Source organism: Nyctereutes procyonoides, unplaced genomic scaffold (assembly GCF_905146905.1).
Source record: "Nyctereutes procyonoides isolate TBG_1078 unplaced genomic scaffold, NYPRO_anot_genome, whole genome shotgun sequence".
Classification (NCBI taxonomy): Eukaryota; Metazoa; Chordata; class Mammalia; order Carnivora; family Canidae; genus Nyctereutes; species Nyctereutes procyonoides.
Window position 1 is genome coordinate 2040791 of NW_026575044.1, and position 16491 is coordinate 2057281.

Below are 16491 nucleotides of genomic sequence, written 5' to 3' on the forward strand. Positions count from 1 at the left end.
TACAAAATTCTAATTTCTTGTTTCTATCTTGTGTTTTTACAGCATAGATACTTTTCTAAGTCAGTGACCCAGTTCAGTGTTATAACATTTTTAGGATTTTGAAGAGTAGATTCCGTAGTTGCTCTTCACTCAGATAACAAAGTGATGCCATAGTCTTCAGCAATGATTATTTTTCTGAAGGAAAAAAATTTATATACCCACATCTTTTTTTTTTTAAGATTTTACTTATTTATCTATTAGAAACACACAGATAAAGGCAGAGACACAGGCAGAGGGAGAAGTAGGATCCCCACAGGGAGCCTGATGCGGGACTTGATCCCAGGACTTTGGGATCACAACCTGAGCCAAAGGCAGATACTCAACCACTGAGCCACCCAGGTGCCCCAATGCCTGCATCTTTCTTCTACGTGCATTTAACTGGGAACTGAGAATGTTTGAATATAAGAAGTATTGGTGTATAGGATAAACCTGGCTTATGGGGGAAAAATAGTCCATAATCTCAGTGGAAACAGAAAAAAAGTAATTTCTTGTGGAAGAGCAAGGAAGGCTCTGAAGATTTTTGAGCTGGATCCTGAAAGATGAGTTGGATTTTGCCCACTTAGATCAAGAGTAGGAAATGCTGGTCAGAGGGATAAGTGTAAGCAGAGGTTCAAAGGCAGAAAGTTGTATGTCATGTTGTGGGAAGAGCCCATTGTTCTACTTGACTGGTTTGGTGGTTAAAATTTTTTTTTTAACTTTGATTTAGTAAAATAGCCTGAATTAGGATGGTAACAGTAAGTATGAAGAGGAAGAAATATGCGAGATAAATAGAAGTAGAGTAATAGTAATAATGGTAAGCACTCAGTGATGGCTAGCTATCATTCTATCAGGCATAATGTTAAAATTATCTGTATGGGTTATTTGAGTCCTGTGACAACCTAATAAAAAAGGAGCTATTATGATTAGCTCCACTTTGCAGGTGGGAGGATTGAGGGTTGGAGGAGATGTTAAGTAGCTTGCTGATGGGCAAGAGGAAAGGCAGGATGAAGCCCACAGTTCAGTGTGAATTAAGAATGGGAGAATTTAATCATAGGAGAATTAGAGGACCTGGAAAATGATTGCATTCTTTTGGCCTCAATTCGTTAGCATGTCTTCTGACACCTGGCACATCTCCTTACACGTTACAAGGACCTTACCTGTGTTACCTGAGTGAATCGATGAGTAACAATTTAAAACTTAGTATCTAGTCTTGCCTTTTAAAAACCTTTCCTCCCTGTTTACAAATGATGACCTTTGATCTGGTTGACAAAGATATATTTTTTAATTTTTATTTATTATTTATGATAGTCACACACACACACACACACACACACAGAGAGAGAGAGAGAGAGAGAGAGAGAGAGGGGCAGAGACACAGGCAGAGGGAGAAGCAGGCTCCATACACCGGGAGCCCGACGTGGGATTCGATCCCGGGTCTCCAGGATCGCGCCCTGGGCCAAAGGCAGGCGCCAAACCCCTGCGCCACCCAGGGATCCCGACAAAGATATTTTTGTATAAAAAATATTTTTGTATAGATTGTAATGAATGTTGTCTATTCTTGAGCTTTATACACTGATGTAATATATATCTGATAGTGACTGATCAAGTGAAGAGTGTTACAAAAACAACAAAAAAGTAACATAATTGTGAGACATAGAAACTTGTCTGTCTTGTTCACAACTGTATCTCTGAAGACCATCATTGTGATGCCCAAACAGTAAATTATTCACAAAGAATGCCCCACAAAGACTTGTTGAATGAATGAATGAGTTTACTTCATTGAAAATAGTCTGGAGGAGGAGCTTTGGCTGGCTGGCCTCCCCAGCTCCTCTCCTCCCTTCTGCTGCATGTGCATGTGGACTCCCCTATGATGCAGAGAAACTGCAGCATGGTGCCTTTCAGAGGTATCTCCTTAGTCTTCTCTCTGTATTGTTTGTCAGAGCTGCATTTGTCATCCTGACTTTTACTCAGTTCTGATTTAGAAGAGAGACCAAAAATGTTGGAGATGCTGCTGAAAATCAGGCTATACTGAAAACAATTGCTTTTTACTAATGTTTTTCTTCTGAATGTCAATTTTCAGTATTACTAAGGTGGCTTTTTAATTTTCAATCACTACATTTATGAGTTTGCAACCTTTTGAGGCTAGAATGACTGCATTTAAATTGAAATTTCAGTTCTTTTGTCATCTTTGTTGGCTTCAGTTTCTTTGCCATACATATTGTATTGTTTTAGGAGATTCTTTGCATTGTGGAGTAATTATTGTAAAATTAAAAGTAGGGAACACAGTGGAAGGTAAGCCTATCTATATAAAAAGCTCCATATACCATTTAATTTGATAGGAAAAAAAAATCTGTTTAACTATCTTTTAAAATCTACCACCAGAATAACTAGCTGATTATATAACATCTGTGTAACTCCAATAAGTAATATTCTTTCTGTGACTTCCTTCAAGCCCCTTGTGGCCCTTTCACAAGCCCTTTATAATTCTCAAGGTGGTCTGGTGCTCACTGTGGATATTAGTACACCTCTCTGATGGATCAGAGGGGTGGTGAATGCCTCATTAAAAAAAAAAAAAGGCCAGGGCAGCCCCAGTGGCCCAGTGGTTTAGTGCCACCTTCAGCCCGGAGTGTGATCCTGGAGACCCTGGATTGAGTCCCATGTTGGGCTCCCTGCATGGAGCCTGCTTCTCCCTCTGCCTGTGTCTCTGCTCTTTCTCTCTCTGTGCCTCTCATGAATAAATAAAATAATTTTTTTTTAAAAAAGGCCATTCCTAGAATAACTCTGAAATGGGAAAAACAAATTTGAATGTTAGATAAATAGAAGTCTCTCATTGTTATGAGAGCTGGTGAAAGTTTATAGGATTAAGGAAACATCTACCATAATTCCTTTACTTGCAAGTAATCAATGTTTATAGCTTTGATTTTTTTGAGCTCATGCTGTATGCCAAGCGTGTGATAGGCACTTTTCATATGAGTCTCAGTTCAAGACTACTTTAACTTTTCATTTAAACTAGAAAAAGTAAATGAATTAGGGAGACAAAGTTGATAGTATGACCCAATCAAAATAAGACAATAATGCCTGTAGCAATTATAATTTGTATGTATATTAATTCTATTTATTTATTTATTTTGAGAGAGAGAGTGTGTGTGAATAAGCAAGCAGTGAGGAGGGAGGGGGAGACGAGTTGAAGCAGAGGCAGAGACTCTCAATCAGACTCCTTGCTGAGTATGGAGCCCAACCTCATGACCCTGAGATCACAATCTAAGCCGAAATCAGGAGTCAAATGCTTAACCGACTGATTCATCCAGGCACCCCAATATATTAATTTTATTTGTCTAAAGTGAATGTCATTAATTCTATGTTATAGAACAGTTAAGTAACTTGGCCACAGTCACAGAGCTAGAAAGTCAAGGGAACCAGTAAACCTTGTTTCATTTGACTCAAAATCATTCTCTTTCTATTAAGCTTCTAATTAATATGCTGGTAAATACTATTGAATGGGACTGATTTCAAAAGAGGAGGAACTCAAGGATGTGAAGACAGATTTTAAATATTTGAGTTTTATAAGTATAATTAATGAAAACATATGCGGTGTTATATTTTTTATTGACTTAAACTGTTCCACCATTTTCTCTTGTTTGTTTTTTCACCATTTTCTCTTGTGAGTCTTCCTTAACTGCATGTGGGCTAGTAAATCCAGCAAACATTTGGCTGATTTAAATAAACTTCTTCAGAATTCAGGAGTTTAAAAAAATGTCCTGTTTCATTTAAATGACCAAAAATGTAAGCAAGCCTATGAGGAAATACATGTATGTCTATCATGATCCTGTAGAAATAACCTTTATGTAATAATTATAACTCATCCTCCTTCTCAGTGTGTATGGTATCAAGGATAATTTATGTGCTCATTATATCCCTGTTATATTCCTCATACTCAACTCCTTTCTTTACACCAAAAAGAAATAGTAGGAGGGAAACGTAAAATTGATCTCTTTCTTGCCCATCAGCTAATTTTGAGGCAGCTATGCAGATAATTCAGTATAATTCAATTCAGCTCTCAAACCAGCCTCGGCAGGCTGGCTGGCTTGCTGGCTGGCTGGCTGGCTTGTTTGCTTTTTTAAAAAAGATTTTATTTATTTATTCATGAGAAACACAGAAAGAGTCAGAGACATAGACAGAGGGAGAAGCAGACTCCCTGCAGGGACCCTGATGCAGGACTCGATCTCAGGACCCTGGGATCATGACCTGAGCCAAAGGCAGATAGATGCTTAACCACTGAGCCACCCAGGGGCTCCAACCTTGGCTTTCCAGTTCCCTTAGACTATAGACATATGACGTTTGATTCACATTTCTACCTGCTTCTTTCTTTAAATCTCTTTTTTTGAGATATAATTGACATTAAAAAGCTGTAGCTATTTAATGCATACAACCTAATGACTTTGGAGATAGATATATTCCCACCAAGCCATTATCACAATGAAGGAATATAGGTCTGTCTATCACCTCCAAAAGTTTTCTCCTGCTCCCTTTATTATCTTATAATTTGACTTTTTTTGTGGTAAGAGCATTTAACATACAATTTACTCTTTTAGCTAATTTAAAATCATTCTCTTTTTAAAGTTCCTTCCATCAAATAGATAAAGGTTGTTAGTTGTCAGTGTATCAGTTTAATTGATTTTAATTTAATTAATTGAAGTATAGTTGATACGATTTTAATTTTAGATAGTAATGAATTGTTACTTTATGGTTCTTTTGTTTAAATGTGAATACACATAGTACAAATTTCTTGTGATCTCTTGAGATCGATTAGTCTCCAGAGCATTAACAGATGGAGCCCTGACATTGGAGCCAGAAGAAGATCAAAATAAAGTATAGGTTTTATCTAGGCTGTCCATGATGACCGACATCTGAAAGTAGTTGAGGTTTTCTTCATCTTCCTACTTCTCCCATCCATCCCTGATCTTACTCCTTCTCCAGTCCTGACCACGGGGCCTGGCTGAGGGAGAGAGGGGTCTGCAGAGCAAACCTTCAGAGATGCCCAGGGTCTGTGCCTGCCTCACAGCCCACGGAGCATCAGAGACAAAGCGCCAGAGAGAAGCTTCTCTATAGGTGATTGTGCTAACCATGTGGAAGCTGGAAGACAACTGTAGATTATGTCCTGCCTGAGGGCCTGCAGGTCTGAGAGAAAAGGGGTAGGGCCACATGATCAGAAACCCTTAAATGTAGCCTACATCATGGAGATGAAGATAGGGTAGGGCAACTGAAGAGAGTGGAGAGAGGGAGCATCTCTTGGGAATGGAGTAGAAGTCACTTATTACTTATGAGGAGCAAGGATACACACACATATTCCCCTTCATGGAGTTTTATTTCTTAAAGCCAGTTGGCCTAACAGTTTTGAGCAGACCAAGGCTACTTCTCAGAGGAGAGGACCAGCAGAATATCAGTTCAAGTCTGCTCTCACATTGGAAAACTACTCCCTTGGTACAAATTCCCATTATTTTACACATCATTCTAGTGAACAGCTGAGTTTTGACTGCTAAAAGGCACTGAATTGCATTAAATAATATAGTTCAATTACCAAGGCCTTGCTAAAAATTCACCCCCTAATCATCTGCTCATCTTCACATAACTATGGTCTCATTGGTTAAGATGACTTACTACTTACTATTGATTATATGATAGCCGCAACAACAGCATAACTGTATCCCAAATAATGCCATGAAAATTGCCTTCTCATTATTAAATTCCCAGGGGGAAGTTAAGATTTCTTTTTCTGTTAAAATGAAGTCAAATTCTGCCTTCTTATTTATAATTCTCAGTCAGAGGGCTCTTAGTTGATAGATTAGAGTTGAATTTTCTTTTCAGCCCCAGCCTTGGCTATCTTTCCAAGGCTTCCTCCAGCCTTGGGTATCTTGGAATAGTTGATAAATTGTTGGGTTAATTAATGTCTTTTTTGCCACCTTTTTTCTTGCAGTCATGTTATGTTATGTGGGTAGGTATATAGCATTTTTTAAAAGAAAAATTCAGTTGAAAACCTCCTTACTTTCATTAGTAAGATTAGTGCAAGTACATTTATGTATGTTGTGTTTTTGGTATTTTTGTACATATTTTTACTTTTGTGCTTTCCTATTTTTTCTTTCTTCTTGCTTTTCTTTTTTATTAGTTGAGGTGTCTTTCCTCTGTTCAGTTTTTTTCCCCTCTATAGTTTTCTGTCGAAGCCATAACAAATTACAGTTGCTTAAACAATAGAAACTTATTATCTTATAGTTCTGTAGATCAGAGGTTTAACACAGGTCTCATTAGGCTAAGATCTAGGTGTTGGGAAGGTTGCATTCCTTTGTAGGGGCTCTATGGTAGACTCTGGAGGTCAGCCACATTCCCTGGCTGTGGTCTCTTTCCTCTTAAAGCTAACCATGGTAGGCTAAGACCTCACACTGACATCTCTCTGGTTCTCTGTAGCTAGGAAAGAGTCTCTGATTTTAAGGACTTATGTGAGTAGACTGGGCCCATAGGAATGATCCAGAGTAATTTCCATATCTCAAGGCCTATAATTTTAATAAAATCTGCAAAGTCTCTTTGCCATGTGAGGTAATATGTTCATAGGTTCTACAGATTAGGACATGGACATTTTTGGATGGCTGTTGTTCTACCTACTGTATTCTCTATTGGTTTTGAGTTTACATTATTCTATACTATTTCTTTAGTGGTTAGCTGTGAAGCTTTTTCATACGTATTTAACTTACATTTCACAGGATTTTGTAATATCTTGACCGTTTTGTAGTCTTAAAAAAGAGTTTTAAAACACTTTAGCTCTAATCTTCCTTCTTCCAATTTATATAGTTTCATTGTTTTTTTGGGCATTTGGTTTTTGCCTGCATAGTAGTCTTTTTTTTTTGGTACCAGTGATGTATGCTTGGGTTTACCTACACATTTGTTACCAATTCTTGAATATCAAACTGTCTTTTTGAAATCATTTTTCTTCTGGAATTTATCCTTCATTTCTTGGTAGTAAACCATCCCTTTTTTTTAAAGTATGTTTTTCAGGATCCCTGGGTGGCGCAGCGGTTTGGCGCCTGCCTTTGGCCCAGGGCGCGATCCTGGAGACCCGGGATCGAGTCCCACATCGGGCTCCCGGTGCATGGAGCCTGCTTCTCCCTCTGCCTATGTCTCTGCCTCTCTCTCTCTCTCTCTCTCTCTCTCTCTCTCTGTGACTTTAATAAATAAATAAAAAATAAAAATTAAAAAAAAATAAAGTATGTTTTTCTATTTCACCTTCTTTCTTTTTTTAAAAAAATATTTATTTGAGAGATAGCAGACAACACAAGTGGGGAGGAGGAAAGAGGGGCAGAAGGAGAGGGAGAGCAGACTCCCCACTGAGCAGGGAGCCCCCTGCGGAACCCTGAGATCATCACCTGAGCTGAAGGAAGATGCTTCACTGACTGAGCTAACCCAGGTGCCCCTTTCATCCATCTATCTTTCTTTCTTTCTTTCTTTCTTTCTTTCTTTCTTTCTTTCTTTCTTTCTTTCTTTCTTTCTTTCTTTCTTTCTTTCTTCTTTCTTCTTTCTTCTTTCTCTTCCTTCCTTCCTTCCTTCTTCCTTCCTTCCTTCCTTCCTTCCTTCCTTCCTTCCTTCCTTCCTTCCTTCCTTCCTTCCTTCCTTCCTTCCTTCTTCCTCCTCCCCTTCTCCTTCTTCTTCTCCTCCTTCCCCTTCTCCTTCTCCTTCTCTTTCTCCTTCTCTAGGAGAGAAGGCAGAAGGAGAGAGAGAGGCAGAGACATAGGCAGACGGAGAAGCAGGCTCTCTGCAGGGAGCCCAATGCAGGACTTGATCCTAAGACCCCAGGATCATGACCCGAACCAAAGGCAGATGCTCAACCGCTGAGCCACCCAGGCACTCCACCTTCTTTCCTTAATGATACTTTTGCTTTGTATACAATTTGAAGTTGATAGTTGCTTTCACGTTTTCTTTGTTCCTCTTTTCTGCTGTTACTGGTTTGAGTATTATATGTTCTATTAATTTTCAGTATTTTAAATATATGCAAATAAGAGTATAAACTTCCCTCTAAATACTGCTTAAAACCATTCTACTTTTTTAATGTGAAATTTGAAAATTTTGCTTTGAAATATTTCCTAATTTTCATGAGTTGTCTTTGATTCAGTAGTTATTTAGAAATATGTTTATTAATTTCTAAACATATGAAGATTTTTTTATTCCCTTTTTGTATTGAACTTTAGCTGAATTGTGTCTAGAAAATACACCATGCATGATTTTTGTGTCTTTCAAATTGGTTGAAATTTGCTTCTAGCCTAGTACATAGTTAACTTAGTGTGTTTGGAAGGAATGTTTAATCCATAGTTGTTTTTTGTCATTTTATATGTGTCCATTAGGTCAAGTTTGTGAATTATGTTGTTCAGATCTTTCACATATTTGCTAATATGTCAGCTTATTCTATCAATTACCAAGTTTTGATTAAAATGTCCTGCTACATTTGTCATTTGTCTGTTTCTCCTTGTAGTTATGTTAATTTTTATGTTATAATTTTTATGTTATAATTTTGAGGGTATGTTACTAGGTGATTTAAAATTGTTATTATCTTCTTGGTAGGTTGAATCAGTTATTATTCTTATAAGAATCATATCATTCTTATCTCTAGCAATGCATTTTGCCTTAAAGTCTGCTTTGTCTGATAGCAATATAGCTACACTGGCTTTATTTTAGTTAATGTTTACATGGTGTGCCTTTTTCCATTCTTTTTACCTTCAAACTTTCAGTGTCCTATTCTAAATGTGCCTTTTCTAAATAACATATTTATTTTTTTAATTCAGTGTGATATAATTATTGAATGATTAAAAAAAAGAAATCCAGTTTTATAATCTTTGTCTTTTTATTATAGAGCACTTACACTAATGCACATACAATATAGTTGGGTTTAACTCTGCCCTCTGATTTTGTGCTTTTTCTCCTGTGTGTTTTGTTCTTATTATTTTTGGTCCTTTTCTGACTTATTTTGGATTAATTGAAGATGTTTCAATCAATTTTATATTTGTTTGAAAGGTGTATATTCTTTTTTTTTTATATTTTTAGTTCTTACCCTAGAAACTACAGCTGTGTATTTAACTTATCAAAGCCTAGAGTTTACCAATATTAGTATCTTCCTTCTTGAAAGTATATGAATCCCAGAACAGTTTAGCTCAATTTTCTGCCTTGTTGAATTACATGCCAATTTTGTGGTATATTTTTTCTGTTTTTTTTTTTGAACCTAATGACTCATTATTATTGTTCTATATAATCAATTAACAATTAGACTTCACTACTCTTGGGCTTTTAGTATTATTATTTTTTATCTCAGACATTCTGTTTGGTATTATTTTACTTTTGCTTAAATTAGAATTTCCCGTAGAGTGTGTCCACTGATAGAGAACTCTTTCAGCTGAAAATGTCCTTATTTTGCTTACATTCTTGAAACTACTTTGTTATCTATGTCTTGTTATTTTGTTCACTGTGCTTCATTCTGAATTTATTTAAAATTTTTTCATCAGTTTCATCTAGTCTTCTGTCAAACCATTTGGTTCTTATTTTCATTTTTGTATTTTTATCACTAGCTATTGTAATAGATTCTTTTTCAAATCTAAGTATCCATTGTTGATAGCTTCAACTTTCTGTTGCCTGATGATGTTTGCAGCTTGCCTTCCATTCCTCCCTTTAACCATAGTTTGCATGGTCATTTTACAGTCTACATCTGACAATTCCAATAGCTGAACTATTTGTGGTTCTCTCTGTTCTGTGTCTTCTGGTTCTCCCTTATGTTGGTCCTTTTCACTGTGTGTGTTATGTGTGTGTGGTTATCTTTGTGTGATGATTGTCGTCGCATGTCTGGATGTATGTGGATGTATATATGTGTGTGATATCTGTGCGTTGTATGTTTATATATGAATTATTTGAGGTATAGGATGAAGTCCCCTTCTAGGGTGGAATTGTGTTTACTTCTGAGTTTTGTCTGGAGGCATTAGCAATCTGGATGATAGTTACCCAAGGGCAAAATTGGAAGTTCCCAGACTACGTAAGTGATGTGACCTTATGCTGCCAGACTATGCAAGGCGTGGTTCTTTCTGATTCACCCTGAGGGTGTAGCTTTTGGTCCCAAGTTATTATGGGGAGAATCCTCTGTTGGGTTTTGTTCCCCTTTCCCCCATGTGGTACAGATTAAAGTGGTACAGATTAAAGTTCAGATTAGCCAGACAAAGGCAACGCTGGCAAGGTTAAGATGCAACTATCATTCTCATTTTTCTGAGTCTCCATTTTTCCTTCACTTTTGTACTCATAATTGTTTAGTGTCTAGTCAATTTATTTTTGCTTTAAAAAGTGTTTTAAAAATATCTTATCCACTGTTTGTAGTTTTCAGTGGAAGAACTACTCTGAATAACTTTGCCATTGTTACCAATCCAAAGCTCTGGCTCAGAGCGGTTTCCTCTGAACTACAGGTGCCTTATCTGAGACTATTTTCCTTTATCCATGGGGCAAACACATGCTTTACACTTGCAAAGAAAACATAAAAGAAACCACAAATTTGGCTTTGGTTTGATGTTGTAGAATGGGTTTTCATATGCTTAAGGCTGATATGCATAACTTTTGAAATATTTACATAAATTAATATAAAGTTTACAAATCTATTCCTTTAGGTGGATAGCATTCAAAAAGACTATAGCACTGGGCTGTCTAGGATGTTTGTTATACAGCATCTTTATCCTGGACATATTTGCTGCAATTTTTGCCCAGAGACTGTTGGTGTATGGAGAACATATTTTTTTGCATGGCTCTGTGAAAACTGTTATTTTTCATAATTCTGTGTTCTATCTGAGTTTGGCAAAGACTGGCCAGACTGTTTTCTCAACTCTCCATTGCTAAGAAGCTCTAATGTAAAATAACATTTTTATATTTTTTCTTTTCTTTTGAGAGCATCTCCTGCTGAATCCTACAATACATGCTCTATGCCTGGTGAGAGGATCACTCAGAGGCAGATCCTCACAGCAGGGGCCCCAGTGAATCACACCTCCTGGTATCCATGTCCTTATCTAGTCCTTTCTCATTTTGACTCTGGAGTTGACCATGTGACTTGCATTGGCCAAAGGGACACCAGCAAATATGTCTCAAGAGGATGCTTGATAAATGGTTGCACATTGGATTTTATGTGGCTATATATGAAGAAACCTGTTGTGGCCTCCTAAGAATGAAAGCCCATGAGGAAAAAGAAGCCTTGCTGTCCCACCTGACCTGCTAGCCACATACAGCTGTGTGAATGATCCCTAGTGAAACCACTGCCCAGTCACCTACAGAATCTTGAGAAATTGTTGTTTTGACCCACTACATTTTAGGGTGGTTTTGTTCCTGGATAGAGAACAGGTTCCCAAATCAAGTTTGGCCACTCACCACTCAAAAATCAATGCTTCAGAGGCAAGGGACGGTGGGAAAGAAAAGGTTGCTTTATTTAGGAAGCTGACAACCTGAAAAGATGGTGGACTAATTCTCAAAGCCCATCTTCTCTGTCCCAGTGAAGCCACGGGGTCTTTAAGGGGAAGGCACAGGAAATGGTAGATGTGACATGGAGAACCTGCAGGTTGTCCAAGTGGTTAGCTGTGTCAACATGAACAGACTTGCTGGCATCAGTGGCAGCTGTTTTCAAATGTGGTAAGGGCTTATCTTCTGGGAAAGTCTGGTCCTTCACTTTTCAAGGCCAGCGATCTGCAAATCTCTGGGAAAGTAGGTTAGACCTGCTACAGCCAAGGGACTTAGGTCAGCAAACAAGGAGTGCAGAAACTTGGCCCACGTTAACCCTGTTGGCAGGTTGGTGTGCTGTTGTAATTTGTTATACAGCAATAGAGAACAGTGGCGCTATGAATGTATTTCTGTGGTCCTATTGTTTCTTTGTGTGCTGTCTTTACTTTTAAATGACACACATGATTCTTCATGCCTGTCTTATTTTGTGTATAGAATAAATTTTAATTATTATCTATTGAACAATTAAGCAGTGAGGACATGATAGGCAAATTTATTTAGAGTAATCAGCCCTTTGCCTCCTGTCAGCATTTCAAGAGAAAATGAAATTGTATTTTAAATTGTTTCGTCAGTTTTGTGTTTTCCACGATGGTTCTTGTTCATAGAAATTGATGACTGCTGCTGTGTTTTATATTTTCTTTAAGAGCTGTGGTTCACAGAGTTTCTTCCAGAGTTTAGCATAAACAATTTATGGATTAATTTGGTTTATAATATGAGTATAATGTGTTATAATGAGAGTTAAAAAGTGAAGAGTTTTAATTCCGTCTTCAATTAAGCTATACAATATAAAGTACTGTCAGTTACTCATTTCCTTTAAAATAAAGGAAAGGATTGTCTGGCATAGCTTGTAATAAACAAACTGAGATGAACAATTTTTGTTATTTAAAAGTTTTAAAAGCCAGTCAGGAGTCACATCCAGTGGTAAGTAAAGGTATTTGAATTATATTTTTGTTACATCTTCAGTCAAGCCTGTTCTCATAGGGGAAAAAAGCCAGCTATGCTTCTTAGATGGAGTCCTTGAATTAATGCTAGTGTGTCAGAACAACTGGGAATAAAGAAGGGAAAATGACAGGAGTTCTTTATCATAATTTTACATGTTCTATAAACTGAATTTCTCCAACTGATCTGATTTTTATCTTGCATTTGCAAATATTACCCTTGAGGGTTTTGTGATTATGCTCCCTTTTGATAATACTCAGTGTGACATTATTCATGGTGTGGAAAGAGTGCAGACCTGGATGTCTTGTGAGGGGAGTGTTCTATCCTGAAGGTGTGACTGACGCGCTGTGTGACTTTTGGCATGTTAGCTCTTTGGGCCTAGTTACTACATCAGTAGAATGAGGGCATTCAGGTGATCTCCATCACCAAAAATCTACTAATTCTGGGGCTTCATGGTGGGGATAGTGCTTTGCTCCTGTGTATCCTCTTGGAGGAAAGTGTGAGTTTAAAAGTTAGCATGATACTCGCCATCTGTATATGTTGCCAGGTAAGAAGACATTTGGTTCTATGTGCATCCCTTGTGCTATGCTTGAGTGTTTAAAGAAGAATTTATAATTATTTCCAAATCAGTGATGCACTGCATAGCATACATTTGTTAAAGTCAAAGAGACCAAAAATCAAATTCATAATATATTAAATGCAACTTTTTAAAGATTTGTCCTCTTTTATAAAATGTGTTCTAAGAAATAGAAATTTTAAAGACTGCTGTTTTTTAATATGGGGACCAAGAGCAGGGTGCCTTCAAAATGTGCCACTTTGATGGAACTGGAGGGTATTATGCTGAGTGAAGTAATAAGTCCGTCGGAGAAGGACAAACATTATATGGTCTCATTCATTTGGGGAATGTAAAAAATAGTGAAAGGGAATAAAGGGGAATGAGAGAAAATGAGTGGGAAATATCAGGGCGACAGGACATGAGAGATTTCTAACTCTGGGAAACGACAAGGGGTAGTGGAAGGGGAGATGGGAGTGGGGATGAAATGACTGGGTGATGGGCACTGAGGGGGGCACTTGATGGGATGAGCACTGGTGTTATGCTATATGTTGGCAAATCGAACTCCAATAAAAACATATACAAAAAATGTGCCACTTTGATGTATTGATTATTTAAAATAAGAGTTACTAAAGAAACCACCAGCGGGAGGACACTCAGAGTCTCTTCTGTCCCCCTGAACATAGGAAATAAATCTCCCATGTAAAAGGTACTCTCTCTGTAGTAAGAAGTAAAAAGACATCATAAGAGAGAGGAACCTTGAAGCCTACCTAGCTTTAGAAGCAAACCTTGTTACTTTCTAATCTGCTACTTCTGTCCAAATTCTGTTTAGAATTCTTTACTAATTAAAGCTCCTAAACATCTGTTTTTTAGAAAAATATTTTATTTTTAAGAAATGTCTATACCTAATGTGGGGCTTACCTCACAGTTTTGAGACATCTGTTTTTTTAATCCTGTCAATCCCTCACAAATTTATTGTCTCCCTGTCTAAGAAGTATAAAAACTGCCAGTTTTGGTCATTTATTTGGGTCTCAATTTCATTTTTGGGACTCCATGCACACGTAATAAAACTTTGGATTGAGGGGAGGGGCAAGATGGCGGAAGAGCAGGGTCCCCAAATCACCTGTCCGCACCAAATTACCTAGATAACCTTCAAACCATCCTGAAAATTTACGAATTCGGCCTGAGATGTAAAGAGAGACCAGCTGGAACGCTACAGTGAGAGGAGTTCACGCTTCTATCAAGGTAGGAAGACGGGGAAAAAGAAATAAAGGAACAAAAGGCCTCCGAGGGGGAGGGGCCCCGCGAGGAGCCGGGCTGAGGCCGGGGCGAGTGTCCCCAGGACAGGAGAGCCCCGTCCCGGAGGAGCAGGAGCTGCACCAACCTTCCCGGGCGGGCGGAAAGGGGCTCGCAGGGAGTTGGAGCAGGACCCAGGAGAGCGGGGATGCCCTCAGGCTCCCGGGGACACTAACAGACACCTGCGAGCGCAGGAGAGTGCTCCGAGCTCCCTAAGGGCTGCAGCGCGCGCGGAGGGACCGGAGGGACCGACCGGAGCAGCTCGGAGGGGCTCGGGAGCGGCTCCAGGGAGGGGGCTGCGGGGCGGGAGCGCGAATCCAACAGCGCAGGCCCCGGAGCACAGGGCGCCGGGACACAGCCCAGGATCCGGCCTCCCCCGGGACAGGCAGAGGCCGGGAGGGCCCGAGACAGCGAGGACGCTCCTGCCCCGAGCTGAGCAGATCAGCGGCCCCGCCCCGGAGCCTCCAGGCCCTGCGGACGGAGAGCCGAGAGCCCCGAGCCCCATAGTTCCTGCGGAGGCTGAATCCAGGCTTCCAGAGTTGCCATAGCAACTGCTGCTGTTCCTCCTGGGGCCTGGCAGGGTAAACAACCCCCCGCAGAGCCCTGCAGCAGGCAGGGGCAGAGCAGCTCCCCCAAGTGCTAACACCTGAAAATCAACGCAACAGGCCCCTCCCCCAGAAGACCAGCTAGAGGGACCAGTGATACTCCCCCGTGTTCCAATACAACTTGTTTCTGGCCACTCTGCACTGAGCAAAATGACTAGAAGGAAAACCTCACCTCAAAAGAAAGAATCAGAAACAGCCCTCTCTCCCACAGAGTTACAAAATCTGGATTACACTTCAATGTCAGAAAGCCAATTCAGAAGCACTATTCTACAGCTACTGGTGGCTCTAGAAAAAAGCATTAAGGCCTCACGAGACTTCATGACTGCAGAATTTAGATCCAATCAGGCAGAAATTAAAAATCAATTGAATGAGATGCAATCCAAACTAGAAGTCCTAACAACGAGGGTTAACGAGGTGGAAGAACGAGTGAGTGACATAGAAGACAAGTTAATGGCAAAGAGGGAAACTGAGGAAAAAAGAGATAAACAATTGAAGGACCATGAAGACAGATTAAGGCAAATAAACGACAGCCTGAGGAAGAAAAACCTACGTTTAATTGGGGTTCCCGAGGGCGCCGAAAGGGACAGAGGGCCAGAATATGTATTTGAACAAATCCTAGCTGAAAACTTTCCCAATCTGGGAAGGGAAACAGGCATTCAGATCCAGGAAATAGAGAGATCCCCCCCTAAAATCAATAAAAACCGTTCAACACCTCGACATCTAATAGTGAAGCTTGCAAATTCCAAAGATAAAGAGAAGATCCTTAAAGCAGCAAGAGACAAGAAGTCCCTGACTTTCATGGGGAGGAATATTAGGGTAACAGCAGACCTCTCCACAGAGACCTGGCAGGCCAGAAAGGGCTGGCAGGATATATTCAGGGTCCTAAATGAGAAGAACATGCAACCAAGAATACTTTATCCAGCAAGGCTCTCATTCAAAATGGAAGGAGAGATAAAGAGCTTCCAAGACAGGCAGGAACTGAAAGAATATGTGACCTCCAAACCAGCTCTGCAAGAAATTTTAAGGGGGACTCTTAAAACTCCCCTTTAAGAAGAAGTTCAAGTAACTCTGAACGTGAATGGGCTTAATGACCCCATCAAAAGGCGCAGAGTTTCAGACTGGATAAAAAAACAGGACCCATCTATTTGCTGTCTACAAGAGACTCATTTTAGACAGAAGGACACCTACAACCTGAAAATAAAAGGTTGGAGAACCATTTACCATTCAAATGGTTCTCAAAATATACCCTAAAAACTACAGAACACTTCTGAAAGAAATTGAGGAAGACACAAAGAGATGGAAAAATATTCCATGCTCATGGATTGGCAGAATTAATATTGTGAAAATGTCAATGTTACCCAGGGCAATTTACACGTATAATGCAATCCCTATCAAAATACCATGGACTTTCTTCAGAGACTTAGAACAAATTATTTTAAGATTTGTGTGGAATCAGAAAAGACCCCAAACAGCCAGGGGAATTTTAAAAAAAGAAAACCATATCTGGGGGCATCGCAATGCCAGATTTCA

At 39.2% G+C, this 16491-nt stretch overlaps 1 protein-coding gene across 4 annotated transcripts in view; it reads left to right on the forward strand.

The window, feature by feature from the left end:
* Positions 1-16491, forward strand: part of NME7 (NME/NM23 family member 7) — a 261270-nt gene that overhangs the window by 46951 nt on the left and 197828 nt on the right. The window lies entirely within an intron of this gene.